At 34.9% G+C, this 14,394-nt stretch overlaps 1 protein-coding gene across 7 annotated transcripts in view; it reads left to right on the top strand.

The window, feature by feature from the left end:
• Window positions 1-14,394, top strand: part of CEP112 (centrosomal protein 112) — a 595,424-nt gene that overhangs the window by 92,471 nt on the left and 488,559 nt on the right. The gene's annotated exons all lie outside the window — the stretch shown is intronic.

Below are 14,394 nucleotides of genomic sequence, written 5' to 3'. Positions count from 1 at the left end.
TTTTCTTTGATCTCTTTGGGATATTGACCTGGTAGTAGTATTGCAGGATCAAAGGGATGCACAACTTTATATTCTTTTGGGCCTAGTTCCAAATTGTTCTCAGAGTAGTTGGACAAGTTCACAACTCCACCAGTAGTTTATTAGTGTACCTATTTTTTTTCATCACCTTCCAGTCATTTCCAATGGGTGTGAGGTGGTACCTCAGAGTTTTTATTTGCCCTTCTGTAATCAATAGTTTTAGAATTTTTTTAATTGACTGTTTTATTTCTTCGTTTGAAAGCTGCTTTGTTCACATCGTTTGATAATTTATCAGTTGGGGATGGCTCATATTTTTATAAATTTGACTCATTTCCTTCTATTTTTGAGAGATGAGGCCTTTAACAGAGAAACTTGGTGTGAAAAAACTTTTGATATTACTTCATTGCTTCTGGCGAGTTAAGTTTTTCAGTTAAAATAATGAGTTTGTTTTTAGGTACTTTTGAGATATCTGGGTGGAGATTTTTGCCAGGACTAGAACTTTGGATTTATAGATTTGGGAGTAATCTACATAGAGGTGATAATTGAACCCATGGGAATAGATGAGATCTCTAGGAAAAATAAGAGAAGAGATCTCCAAATGATGAGATTGGCAAAGATGATGGGACAGGGATGGTTATCCAGCAAAAAAGAATAGGAAGAGGCAGGAGGAGAACCAAATTTCTTTCAAGGTTCAAAACCAGAACTTCTTCCAAATTTTAGTTAAGTCCTGCCTTCTGCAGGAAACTTTTCCCCGTCTTCTGTCATTTTAGTGCCTTCCCCTTGATATTATTTATAATTTATCCTATATAGATCTTTCTTGCATACTGTTTGTGTATTTTCTCCTCCATTAGACTATGAGCTCCTTAAGAGCAGGAACTATCTTTGCTGTTCTTTGTATCTGCACTGCTTAACATAGTATCTGGCACATGGTAGGCCCTTAATAAATGTCAGTTGATTGACCAGGTGAATAGGGTCATGAATGTCCAGGGGAAGAGTACAATATCCAAGGAGATAAGAACAATGTATTGAGTCAGATACTATAGAGAGGTCAAGAAGGATGAGGATTGAGGAAAGGTCTTTAGAAAATATGTGAATTTTCATGGATTTTTTTTTATAATGAACATTAACTTTAAAAATGAAAATTACATTTTGAACTTCATTTGTCAAGTTACATTTGACAGAAGCATATTATTATGAGATATTCTAAAGAAATAACAATGGCCAATCATGACTCCAAAAGACAAAGGATGAATCATGCTTCTCTCAACTCTTGGCAAAGAGGTGGTAAATCAGTTGCAGAAGTTAAGACTCTCATAGATTTTTTTTTTTTACACTTTTGAAATGTCATTTTACAAATTGTTTTTTGGTTCTGTTTACTCTATGTCAGTTGAGATAAGCACTCCAGATTTCTGTGATTGAATGGTCCCCTTTATAATTTTTAACAATTTGATAATATAACTATTTCATTAAGATGTCGGGAAAAAAAAGTCTTTACCTTCTTTTTTTTCCCCCCTTTTTGAGGAACAAGCTTAACAATGACTCAGTTTGGTGACTTTTTGGGTATAGTTTCAAATTGTTTTCTAAAATGGTTTATAGCTTTATACTTTATAGTTTTATCCTTCATGACAACTATACTTTTATTCTAAAAATTTTGATATGTGATTTCATCATTATAATTTTCTTTCACAATTATTGGGCTTATTCTTCCAGTTACTTATTGTTTAGGATTTCATTGTTAAATCTCCATTTGGTTTGGTGTCTTTTGTTTGTGTTGTCTGAACTAACTGCTATTTTTATTGCACTGTGGTCAGTAAAGGAAGTATTTACTATGTTTGCTTTTTCACATTTTTTTGCAATATTTCCTTTTCTTAAATATTTTTGAAATATTTATTTAATTAGATGATTTAGAATATTTCCCAATGGTTACAAGACTCATGTTCTTTCCCTCCACTCCACCTATGTGATAATTAAAATGTTTGGGAGCAAGGGAAATATATATATATCAATTATGACCACTGAAATATGTTTTCTACTGTGTCTTGGTTTTACATAAATATAAGATGGTTGCCAGGGAATATATTCCCAATTTATGAATATGCCCAAGCCAACTGGGTTTTATAGAGAAATTTAATTTATAATACACTGATTAATCAATAGAAAAAGAGAGAAAGTAAGAAAGGAATAAGAATGAATAAATTAGTCAGTTGGTTTTATCACTCACCCAAGATCTCTCTAGGTAAGGCTTCTCATGCCAACCTCAGGCTCCACCTTCAAGAGACCTCCTTTCAAGAAATGTTTCCAGAGAATTCTCCTCCTTCAGAGCCAGCCTTCTCTTCTGGTCCTCCAACAGAGCAACCTCCTCAGTCCTCCTTCAGAGCCACCTCGCTCAGAGCAAAAAACTCTCCTCTCAGCAGAAAACTCTCCTCCCTCTGTCCTCAGACCCCGCTATCTTTAAGGAAACCATCTAAGTTCCCTCCCCTCAGTTCTCACATCTCCCAATCACTGTCAATGTCTCCCCTGTGCCAATGGTGGCTCTAGTTTAACCCAGGACCTCCCAGAAGTCTGTGGCTTTGCACATGTCTGTTGAAGGTCATATTCTCAAATAATTAAATCTTGATCTTTGCTGCAGCCCTTCCTAAATCCTGTTAGACTGAGTAAGGTGGAGATTGTAAGTTCCAAGACCTGGTTCTGTCATTCCAAGTATCTCTATTGTATCAATTCTAAAATCAATCATGACTTCCTGTTCTATGCTTAAGCATAGGTCAAAACCCTTTCATTTGTTTAGCAAAAGGTTTCTGTCCTAAAGTAATCTTAAGTAGGGAGGATAAGGATCCTCCCATGCCACGGGGTTTCACATTCCAATAGAGTTCTTACTATTAGTAGGAAATTTTTTCCAAGTATGAAATTTCCCAATGGTGAAATTTCCAACATTCATAAGTCTAAGAAATTTTAAGGTTTACACCCAATGCCCTCCCATATCTGATTTGCAATTCAAAATCAATGGGGATAAACTAGAAGCCTTCCCAATAAGATCAGGAGTGAAACAAGGATGCCCATTATCACCTCTATTATTTAACATTGTACTAGAAACACTAGCCAAAGTGATTAGAGAAGAAAAAGAAATTGAAGGTATTAAAATAGGCAATGAGGAGACCAAGCTATCACTCTTTGCGGATGATATGATAGTCTACATAAAGAGTCCTAGAGAATCAACCAAAAAGCTAGTTGAAATAATCAGCATTTCTATATATCTCCAACCCATCTCAGCAGCAATAATTAGAAAGAAAAATTCCATTTAAAATCACCCTAGACAATATAAAATACTTAGGAATCTATATGCTAAGACAAACACAGGAAATATATGAACACAACTACAAAACACTCTCCACACAATTAAAACTAGATCTAAACAATTGGAAAAACATTGATTGCTCATGGGTAGGATGAGCTAACATAATAAAAATGACAATCCTACCCAAATTCATTTACTTATTTAGTGCCATACCCATTGAATGACCAAAATTTTTTTTTTACTGAATTAGAAAAAAAACATAACAAAGTTCATTTGGAAGAACAAAAGATCAAGGATATCCAGGGAAATCATGAAAAAAAAAATGTAAAGGAAGGAGGACTTAAAATCTCAGATCTCAAACTATACTGTAAAGCAGTAGTCATCAAAACAATATGGTACTGACTAAGAGACAGAAGGGATGATCAGTGGAATAGACTTGGGGTAAATGACCTCAGCAAAACAGTCTATGATAAACCCAAAGATCCCAGCTTTTGGGACCAAAACCCACTATTTGATGAAAAGTGCTAGGAAAATTGGAAGACAGTATGGGAGAGATTAGGTTTGGATCAACATCTCACATCCTACACCAAGATTCACTCAGAATGGGTGAATGACCTGAATATAAAGAAGGAAACTATAAGCAAATTACTGAACAGAGAATAGTATACTTGTCAGATCTTTGGGAAAGAAAAGGTTTTAAAACCAAGCAAGAGCTAGGAAAAAATCACAAAATGTAAAATCAATAACTTTGATTACATCAAATTAAAAAGTTTTTGTACACACAAAACTAATGCATCCAAAATTAGAAGTGAAGCAACAAATTGGGAAACAATCTTCATTACAAAAACCTCTGACAAAGGTCTAATTACTCAAACTTATAAAGAGCTAAACCAAATGTACAAAAAATCAAGCCATTCTCCAATTGATATATGGGTAAGGGACACGAATAGGCAATTTTCAGTTAAAGAAATCAAAACGATCAATAAGCACATGAAAAAGTGTTCTAAATCTCTTATAATCAGAGGAATGCAAATCAAAACAACTCTGAGGTATCACCTCACATCTAGCAGATTGGCTAACATGACAGCAATGTAAAGTAATGAATGTTGGAGGGGATGTGGCAAAGTTGGGAAATTAGTGTATTGTTGGTGGAGTTGTGAATTGATCCAACCATTCTGGAGGGCAATTTGGAACTATGCCCAAAGGATGCTAAAAGACTGTTTGCCCATTGATCCAGCTATAGCACTGCTGGATTTGTACCCCAAAGAGATAATAAGGGAAAAGACATGTAGAAAAATATTTATAGCTGCTGTCTTTATGGTGGCAAAATTTGGAAAATGAGGGGATGCCCTTCAATTGGGGAATGACTGAACAAATTGTGGTATCTGTTGGTGATGGAATACTATTGTGCTCAAAGGAGTAATGAAATGGAAGAATTCCATGGGAAGAGGAACAATCTCCAGGAATTGATGCAGAGTGAGAGGAGCAGAACCAGGAAAACATTGTACACAGAGACTGATACACTGTGGCACAATCAAATGTAATGGACTTCTCCATTAGTGGCAATGCAGTGATCCTGAACAACATGGAGAAATCTATGAGAAAATCCACTATCTACATTCAGAGGAAACTGTGGGAGTTGAAACACCTAAGAAAAACAACTGCTTGAATACAGGGATGGAAGGGATATGGTTGGGGATGTAATCTCTAAATGAACATCCTAATGCAAACACCAACAACATAGAAATAGGTTCTGATGAAGGACACAAGTAATACCCAATGAAATTGCGAATTGGCTGAGGGAAGGGTGGGTTAAGGGGAGGGAGGGAAAGAATGTGATTAACTAATTCAAATGGGGAAAAAAATAAAATAAAAGCAAACATTTAAAAAAAACTGCTTTCTGATTTCCTAGAAATTTTTACCGAGTAGTGAATTCTTATCCCCAAAGTTTGCACCTATATTTTTGTCAAATACAAGATTACTATGAACTTTTACCATGGTTTGTTGTATGACTGTTCTGTTCTTCTGATCTACTTTTCTATTTTTTAGCTAGCACCAGACAGCTTTGATAATTACTGCTTTATAATATAGTTTAGAATGGAGTTTTGTTTTTTTATGATTAATTATCTAGATTCTCTCCTCCTTTCCAATATTGAGCCATTCTTATATCCCTGGTAAAATCCTACTTGGTCAAAATGAATAGTTTCATGGATAAATTGTTGTAGTATGCAAGGTTTTGCTTAAAATTTTAAAGTCAAAGTTTATTAATAATAGTGGCCTATTATGGGGGAGTGTTATAATGAGAGTTCCTCAGGAAGGAATGAGGGCAAGATTACAGAGAATGGGCAAGAAAGCACTCATACCTGGAATTTCTGCACTTTGTGATTTAATCCACACACTACTCTCTACTCAACAGTCCCAAGAGTTAAGATATAATTCTGAGCCATGGGAACTAAACAATAGCAAAATGGATTCTGGGAAATGTTATCTTCCTCGGATTCTGGGAACTCAGTATTTTCTTCTAGCTTTAAACATATGGACATCTGGAGCAAAGACCTTGAATCCCTCAGTCTCCTTATCTCAAAATTGCTCTTCTCTGAGTTTGTACACCTCGCCTGAACTTACTCAAGAATGCTACAGGGGAAGGCAACAAGACAAGGAGGGTTTAATCCTTTATGTCCTCTACCGTGGCCTATGATAATTTTCTTTATTTTATTGTATTTTTCCCTGATTTAGGTATTAGGACTATATATCATAAAAGGATTCTTCTGGTAAGGTGGTTTCCCCATCAAATTTTTGAGAACAATTTGTGAAGTCTGAGGTTTAACTGTTCTTCTAAGTTTTTATGTAAGTTTTATAGAAGGGGGCAGCTGGGTAGCTCAGTGGTTGAGAGCCAGGCCTAGAGATGGAAGGTCCTAGGTTCAAATTTGGCCTCAGACACTTCCCAGCTGTGTGACCCTGGGCAAGTCACTTAACCCCCATTGCCTAGCCCTTACTGCTCTTCTGCCTTGGAGCCAATACACAGTATTGACTCCAAGATGGAAGGTAAGGGTTTAAAAAAAATAAAATTTTATCGAATTTCCGGACCAGCAACATTTTCCTTTGGTAACTCTTTTACATATAGATTTATTTACTTTTATGAAATTAAGTTATTTAAGAGCTCTATAATATTTTATAATTTTGAAAATATTCTTCAATTTCTTTTGAATTCTCAGTTTTGTTGGCATATGGTTGTGGATAATGTGTTATGTTATTTTTTATTATGATTTTGCTTTGATTACCCATTACTCATTTGCTGTCTTATTGATATAATTTTCTGTTCTCTTTCTCATCAATTTATCTCCGCCATGCCTGTAACATTTTTTCACATCACCCACCCCTCTACCCAGCAGCCCTATGGAGGCTTTCTCCCTCCCACATGTGTGGTAAGGTGTCAGGGGTGGGGCATACCCAGCATGTGGTGGGGGGAAGGGCACAGCACTCCATCTCTTAAATTTTCACCATCACTGCCTTAGGGGTTTTCTTCTTAGTTCTTTTTTCCTCTCTTGCTTTTATCTAGCAAGGATCTTTTTGCTCTCCCCTTTGCCTTTTTCTTCTTAGTCAAATAGATTCCCTCTTCTTTTCTTCTCTTTCAACTGTTCATTAGGTTGTTTTGCATTTCATTTTTTGTGACTCTTTCCAAAAAGGATTTCTCTTATTTTATTTTCTATCTTCTATTTCTGTCTATTTGTAACCTTCGTTATCTGATTCTATCTAAAATTAAATTCTTTTTAGTTCATAAAGAGCTTTTCCCACAGAAGCTCAGAGAGGTAGTGGGTGAAATCGTTTGAAATTATAGTCATATATCCCCAATCCCTAGTCCAATGGATTGTGTCTTAGGACAAAGCTTAATTTATTGTCATTTTTGTATTTATGAGCTTCACTAAGTACTTTAATCAGTGTATGACCTCAACCCCAACTTTTAATGATGATATTGGTTTGTTGTCTGTGGTTCCTTCAGTGTAATGTAGTTTCATTGTTTATCACATTTAGTATTTTGAATGTTTGTTTTTGCTTTGTCTGATAGTATGAATGCAATTTCTGCTTTTTTTATCCACTTGCTGAATAATACATTTTTTTAGCCCTACATTTAAATTTTGTTTCTATTTTTTAAAAAATGTGTTTCTTATAGACAAAAGAGTTATTTTTGCTATCCTTTAGTCATTTTGTATTATCAGTTACTTATCTTCCTTTTTTTTTGTTGTTTAAAGTTTCTCATGTCATCGTAAGTATCCCAAGTGTTCCTTCTATTCCTCTCTGTGCTACCCCAAGAGCCATCTTTTATGACAAATAGTATTTTTAGAGAGGTGAAAAAAATCCAAAAACATGTGCAGTGTCTTTGTGGACATTCCACCTCCACAAAGGGGTTGTTTTTCATATCTCTTCATTTGAGTCTTAGTGGATCTTTTATAATTTTTAACATTTATTTTCTATTTTTTGGTATTTTATTTGTTCTTTCTACTTACAGTGTTATAGTTACTGTGTATGTTGTTTGCTTTTCTTTTTATTTTAATTTTTAAAACTCTTACCCTCCATCTTGGAATCAATACTGCATATTGGTTCAAGGCAGAAGAGTGGTAAGGGCTAGGCAATGGGGGGTCAAGTGACTTGCCCAGGGTCACACAGCTAGGAAGTGGCTGAGGCCAATTTGAACCTAGGATGTCCCGTCTCTAGGCCTGGCTCTCAATCCCCTGAGCCACCCAGTGCCCCCTGTATGTTGTTTTCTTGTTTCTACATACTTCACTGTGTATCTTTTCATACAGATCTTTCCATGCTTCTCTGCATTTATTATATCATTTCTCATAGCTTGATAATATTACATTACATTAAGTACCATAGTTTGTTTAGCCCTTCCCTAGGTGATGGGCTTTTACTTTGTCTCCAGTTCTTAATTTTGGAATATATTAGGGCTTTTTTCCACTGATGGCTTCCCTGGAGATAAGCCCAGTAATAGAATCTATGAGTCAAAGAGTAAAGACTATAATTTTTTTTTTTGCCAAATTCTGAATTGCTTTCCAAATTAGTTTGCCTTTTTTTTTTGCCAATGTATATGGTATGAAGTAAAACTTCAGGGTTCTTTTGATTAGCCTTTTTTATTTAGAACATTTTTTTATGTGATTGTGAATACTTTGCATTTTTTCTTTTGAGAATTGTTTGTTTATATCTTTTGATCGTTTGTTAATTAGGGAAATGCTATTAGTCATACATATACATATATACTTATATTTAGTAATTGTTTATATATCTTTATTATTAATTGTTAATATAGTTTAGGTTGAGTTGTTTTCAGATGTATATTTTTATCTTTTTTCATTATTTTTCTTTTAATATTTTACTGATGATTATTTTTGTTCTGCCAATGGTGGCCCAGTATATGGGTGGTGATAACTCCCAGATCGATAAAGATTCTTCCCCTGTGTTTTAAAACATTATGTTTTTCTGTTGGTGGTGGTGTGTGTGTATGTGTGTGTGTGTGTGTGTGTGTGTGGTTGTATTTGTGACTTTTTTTTTAAACCCTTACCTTCCGTCTTGGAGTCAATACTGTGTATTGGCTCCAAGGCAGAAGAGTGGTAAGGGCTAGGCAATGGGGGTCAGTGATTTGCCCAGGGTCACACAGCTGGGAAGTGTCTGAGGCTAGATTTGAACCTAGGACCTCCCATCTCTAGGCCTGGCTCTCAATCCATTGAGCCACCCAGCTGCCCCCTGTAGTTGTGACTTTTTATGCCTTATGCCTGCCGATTCTTTTTTTTTTTTTAAGTAATCATGATGTAACAGTGTAAGGAATCTTTGAACTATATGTCACTGGGCTTTCTCTTTCCCACTTCTTTTTAGTATATTTCTTACTATACTTATCAATTCTCATCTTTGCTTTGAAGTCACCAAGTATGAAAGTGTAAATTGATTAAATTTTTAGAGTTAAAAAATTAAGGCATCAACTACAGTGTATGACTTATAGAGTTTAAAAGTTCCTTTAATAATAGAAGTGGTATCTGGTTAATAGAAACCCAAAGCTTTTTGTTCTCAAAATTAACTACAAAGATTGAAGCCTTTATTTAGTGGCTGTAAACTTTTAAGGTCTCCCATATTTGAGGATCCTTGAGATTCTATGCCATATATATTCTGTTAACTTGGAGCCTTAAAAAAATTGTTGCCTTCTGTCTTAGAATCGATTCTGAATATCATATCCAAGGTAGAAGGGTAGTAAGGGATAGGCAACTGGCATTAAGTGACTTGCCCAGAGTCACAGAGCCAGGAAATATCTGAGGCCAGAAGTGAAACCATGACTTTCTGTCTCCAAGCCTGGCTCTCTGTTCACCAAACAACCTACCTACCTCAACAAAGGGTTTTAGAGATAAATAATTGTGTCCTATAGCATTTTATACTAATATATTAAACCAGAAATAACCACTTACATTAAGAATGTATAAAAACTACTTTATCTTGTCTGTTTTCCAAAATTTGTAGAAATGAAAAATTATTTTCCTATACCTGCACAAAATAGAATAGAAATATTACCCTAATTGATACAATCTTTTTTTTTTGAATGTTGGCCATTTGCCTCTAATTCTATATTTTTTATTTCTTCTTTTAAAAATATTTTTATTATGAACTTAACCAAATAAAATGGGCATTTTCATCCAAATAATAAGACAGAAGAAAGAAGATTATATAAAAAATTATGTCTAATTTTGTCAAATGTAATTTTCTTACAGTAAGTTCAACTTGTCATTTAAAGTTGCCTTATTCCTCTATGCTTCTTTCCTCGTCTCTACTCTGTATTCTTTTTTTAAAAAATGTTATTGAATTAATTGATTTAGGATATTTTTCCAGGGTTACAAGATTCATATTCTTTCCCTACCTTTACCCAAACCCCCTCACATAGCCGATGCGCAAATCCTCTGGGTCTTACATATGGCATTGATCATGATACATTTCTATACCATTGATACTTGCAGTAGGGTGATCATTTTGGGCCTATATCCCCAATCATATCCCCATCGACCCTTGTGATCAAGCAGCTGTTTTTCTTCTGTTTCTTTTCCCACAGATCTACTTCTGAATGTGGATAGTATTCTTTCTTGTAACTCCCTCAGAATTGTCCTGGATCATTGCATTGCTGCTGATAGAGAAGTCTATTACATTCAGTTGTACCACAGTGTATCAGTCTCTGTGTATAAGGTTCTCCTGACTCTCCTCCTTTCACTGCATCAGTTAATGGAGGTCGTTCCAGTTCACATGGAATTCTTCCAGTTTATTATTCCTTTGAGCACAATAGTATTCCTTCACCAATAGATACCATAATTTGTTCAGGCACTCCCCAATTGGAGGGCATCCCCTCATTTTCTAATTTTTTTGCCACCACAAACAGTGCAGCTATGAATATTTTGATATAAGTCTTTTTCCTTATGATCTCTTTATGGTACAAACCCAGCAGTGGTATGGCTGGATCAAAGGGCAGACAGTCTTTTAGCTCCCTTTGGGCATAGTTCCAAATTGCCATCCAGAATGGCTGGCTCAATTCAATACTCCACCAGCAATGCATTACCTAATTGATGTAAACTTAAAGCACTATATGAAGCTTTTGCTTTGACAATTTGGAAATTGTTTTTAAGTTCTTTACAAATTTTTTCAGCTTCTTAATCTATAATTATAGGTTAACATATTGTTATTTTCATTGTGGTATTTTTTCAAATATTTAACATGGAATCTTTAATATGACAAAACTAGTACCTCATGAAAATATGTTTCTTTTTTCTTTTGGGCATATGATAAAATCAGTTCTCCTATTTCCTATCTTTGTTTCTCTAAGGAGTATTAATCAGTCTGCTTTCATTTACTTTCCTTCTTTCATTTATTTTTGTTCATAGCAAGAATGTCCAGATAGAATTAAATTTCTCTACAAGTACATATATATGTATATATAAACATGTACTTACATTCTCTTTACATATGTACATATATTTATTCATCATTGAACAAAGATTTCAAACTTAAATTACTAGTAGCAAAGTTGAAATTTTTAGATAGTGTAAAAATAGTGATTTTAGCACCCTCTTTTATCTTTTCACACTATTTTAAAGTATTTCTTTGTTTCATTTATTGCTATAGCCAAAAAATTCATTAGTAAGTATGATGAGACTCCATATTTAATTGTTGTATATCTCAACCACTCATTGGTGATGGAGCCATACTGTTCAGTGATAAGAATATGATCCTGGAGAGATGGGCTAAGCTCTTCCATATTGTTCTCAATAGTCCTTCATTAATCAATGCTGAATCCATTGATTAAATATTTTATTAGGTTGAAGCACCTACCTTGAAGAGTTGTTCAGAGCATCAAATGTGATAATATTGATAAAATGGGCTTAGCCCAGTGTCTGGCACATAACTGTTTTTTGCCCTTTGTTTTAAAAGAGAACCAATCAAAGTTTTAATTTGCTCCTGCCTTACTTCCACCTAATTGTGTTATATATTTTTTTGTTCTAAGACTACCTTTCCTGAATTTTTAATATTTAATTCATAAATAGCTGAGACAAATCTTGCCTTTAAGTTGCCTGATATCCCTTGTTTGTCATGTCAGTGTTTTGAGAGAGCACTGAGAAAGAGAGAGGGGCTTCTAGTAAGAGATTGGAAGGTAAAACTCAGCCCATTGTTTCAGTTATGCTTTCTAGCTGGGGGCATAAGCAAGAATCACTTCACAGAATCACTAGAAATGAATGCCGAAGGTTACTTATGAATATACATTTACATTGCTGTCCAGCTTTTGAAGTGCTGAAAAAAAGTATTTTTTTGGTGGAATTTGCTTTTCTGGGATCAGTCTTGGCAATTCTCTCTCAACTGAACTTGAGTTACCTATTGGTTGAACTTTGCTGGTCCAGATCATGGCCTGTCAGCTGCATGTTTGTGCCACTGTCTACTTTGTCCCCAATTGCCTCATACAACCCATCTCTAATGGAAAATAGTCTTTTGCAATATTTCTGCCTGTGTTAATGCTTTGGCTCATTTGGACCACTCATTCTCTATTTATGTTGATACAGCCCACTTGACTATGCCTGATTTTTGCTTATCCCTCACTATTTATTGGCTAACCATATCCTTTCGCACATATGTCTGTAAATTGACTTTCACCTTTTTTTTAAATCTCTCTGGGAACCTGACTGTTTTCCCTTGTACTTTATACAGTGGATTCCTGTTTAGCAATGTCCTGCCTATCATTAGGCTTTACCATTGGTCAGAACCGACAACAATATTCAGGTTCCTTTGTCTATGCCAGTGTTCCTTAATGTTTACATAGGGACTAGAAAGAGTGCTAGCCTATCTTTCTTCCATCATAAAATATCTGTGCTGTATCCTTCTTCTGTTCTTTTAGTGTAAGTAGATAATTATAAATGACATGTGTGTGTATTACACTAACATCTAATATGATACATGCATATTTTGTACAGGTGGTTTTTAATTCATCTTGAATTTTGTAATTGTAATATAAAACTTTTAAAAAAATAGATGCTCTCTATTTAAAAATGTGTCAGTTTGCTTTACATTTATAGCTGGACAGAATATAGAGCAGATGCTTTGCAACAATATTTGGCCTAACAAAATGGATTTTATTATGAATATAGCTTAGAAGAATTATTTAGTGAATGTAATAAGGTTTTTAAGTGGTCATTCATTTCTACAATTTGTATTTATTTCATTTTTCTCAATATTTTTAGTAAAATATTTTACATTTTATATACATTTTCATTATTTTCAACAAACATTTAATTATGAAGGAAATTTTATGCTGTTGGAAGGGGACAAAACATTTTAGCAAACATAAGATGAATAAAATCATTATCCTTAAGAATATTAGTGTCAACAGAATAGTATACATGTCAGACCTTTGGGAGGGGAAAGGCTTTAAAACCAAGCAAGACATAGAAAGAATCACAAAATGTAAAATAAATAATTTTGACTACATCAAACTAAAAAGCTTTTGTACAAACAAAACCAATGTAACTAAAATCAGAAGGGAAACAACAAATTGGGAAAAAATCTTCATAGAAACCTCTGACAAAGGTTTAATCACTCATATTTATAATGAGCTAAATCAATTGTACAAAAAATCAAGCCATTCTCCAATTGATAAATGGGCAAGGGACATGGATAGGCAGTTCTCAGATAAAGAAATCAAAACTATTAACAAGCACATGAAGAAGTGTTCTAAATCTCTTATAATCAGAGAGATGCAAATCAAAACAACTCTGAGGTATCACCTCTCACCTAGCAGATTGGCTAACATAACAGCAAAGGAAAGTAATGAATGCTGGAGGGGATGTGGCAAAGTAGGGACATTAATTCATTGCTGGTTGAGTTGTGAACTGATCCAACCATTCTGGAGGGCAATTTGGAACTATGCCCAAAGGGCGACAAAAGAATATCTACCCTTTGATCCAGCCATAGCACTGCTGGGTCTGTACCCCAAAGAGATAATGGACAAAAAGACTTGTACAAAAATATTCATAGCTGCGCTCTTTGTGGTGGCCAAAAACTGGAAAGCGAGGGGATGCCCATCAATTGGGGAATGGCTGAGCAAATTGTGGTATATGTTGGTGATGGAATACTATTGTGCTAAAAGGAATAATAAAGTGGAGGAGTTCCATGGAGACTGGAACAACCTCCAGGAAGTGATGCAGAGCGAGAGGAGCAGAACCAGGAGAACATTGTACACAGAGACTAATACACTGTGGTATAATCGAACGTAATGGACTTCTCCATTAGTGGTGGTGTAATGTCCCTGAACAATTTGCAGGGATCCAGGAGAAAAAAACACTATTCATAAGCAAAGGATAAACTATGGGAGTGGAAACACCGAGGAAAAGCAACTGCCTGAATACAGCGGTTGAGAGGACATGACAAAGGAGAGACTCTAAATAAACACTCTAATGCAAATATTATCAACAAAGCAATGGGTTCAAATCAAGAAAACATCTAATGCCCAATGGATTTACGCGTCGGCTATGGGGGTTGGGGGGAGGAAAAGAAAATGATCTATGTCTTTAACG

This window comes from Monodelphis domestica, chromosome 2, assembly GCF_027887165.1.
Source record: "Monodelphis domestica isolate mMonDom1 chromosome 2, mMonDom1.pri, whole genome shotgun sequence".
In the NCBI taxonomy this organism is placed as follows: domain Eukaryota; kingdom Metazoa; phylum Chordata; class Mammalia; order Didelphimorphia; family Didelphidae; genus Monodelphis; species Monodelphis domestica.
This window is presented reverse-complemented; position numbering and strand designations above follow the sequence as displayed.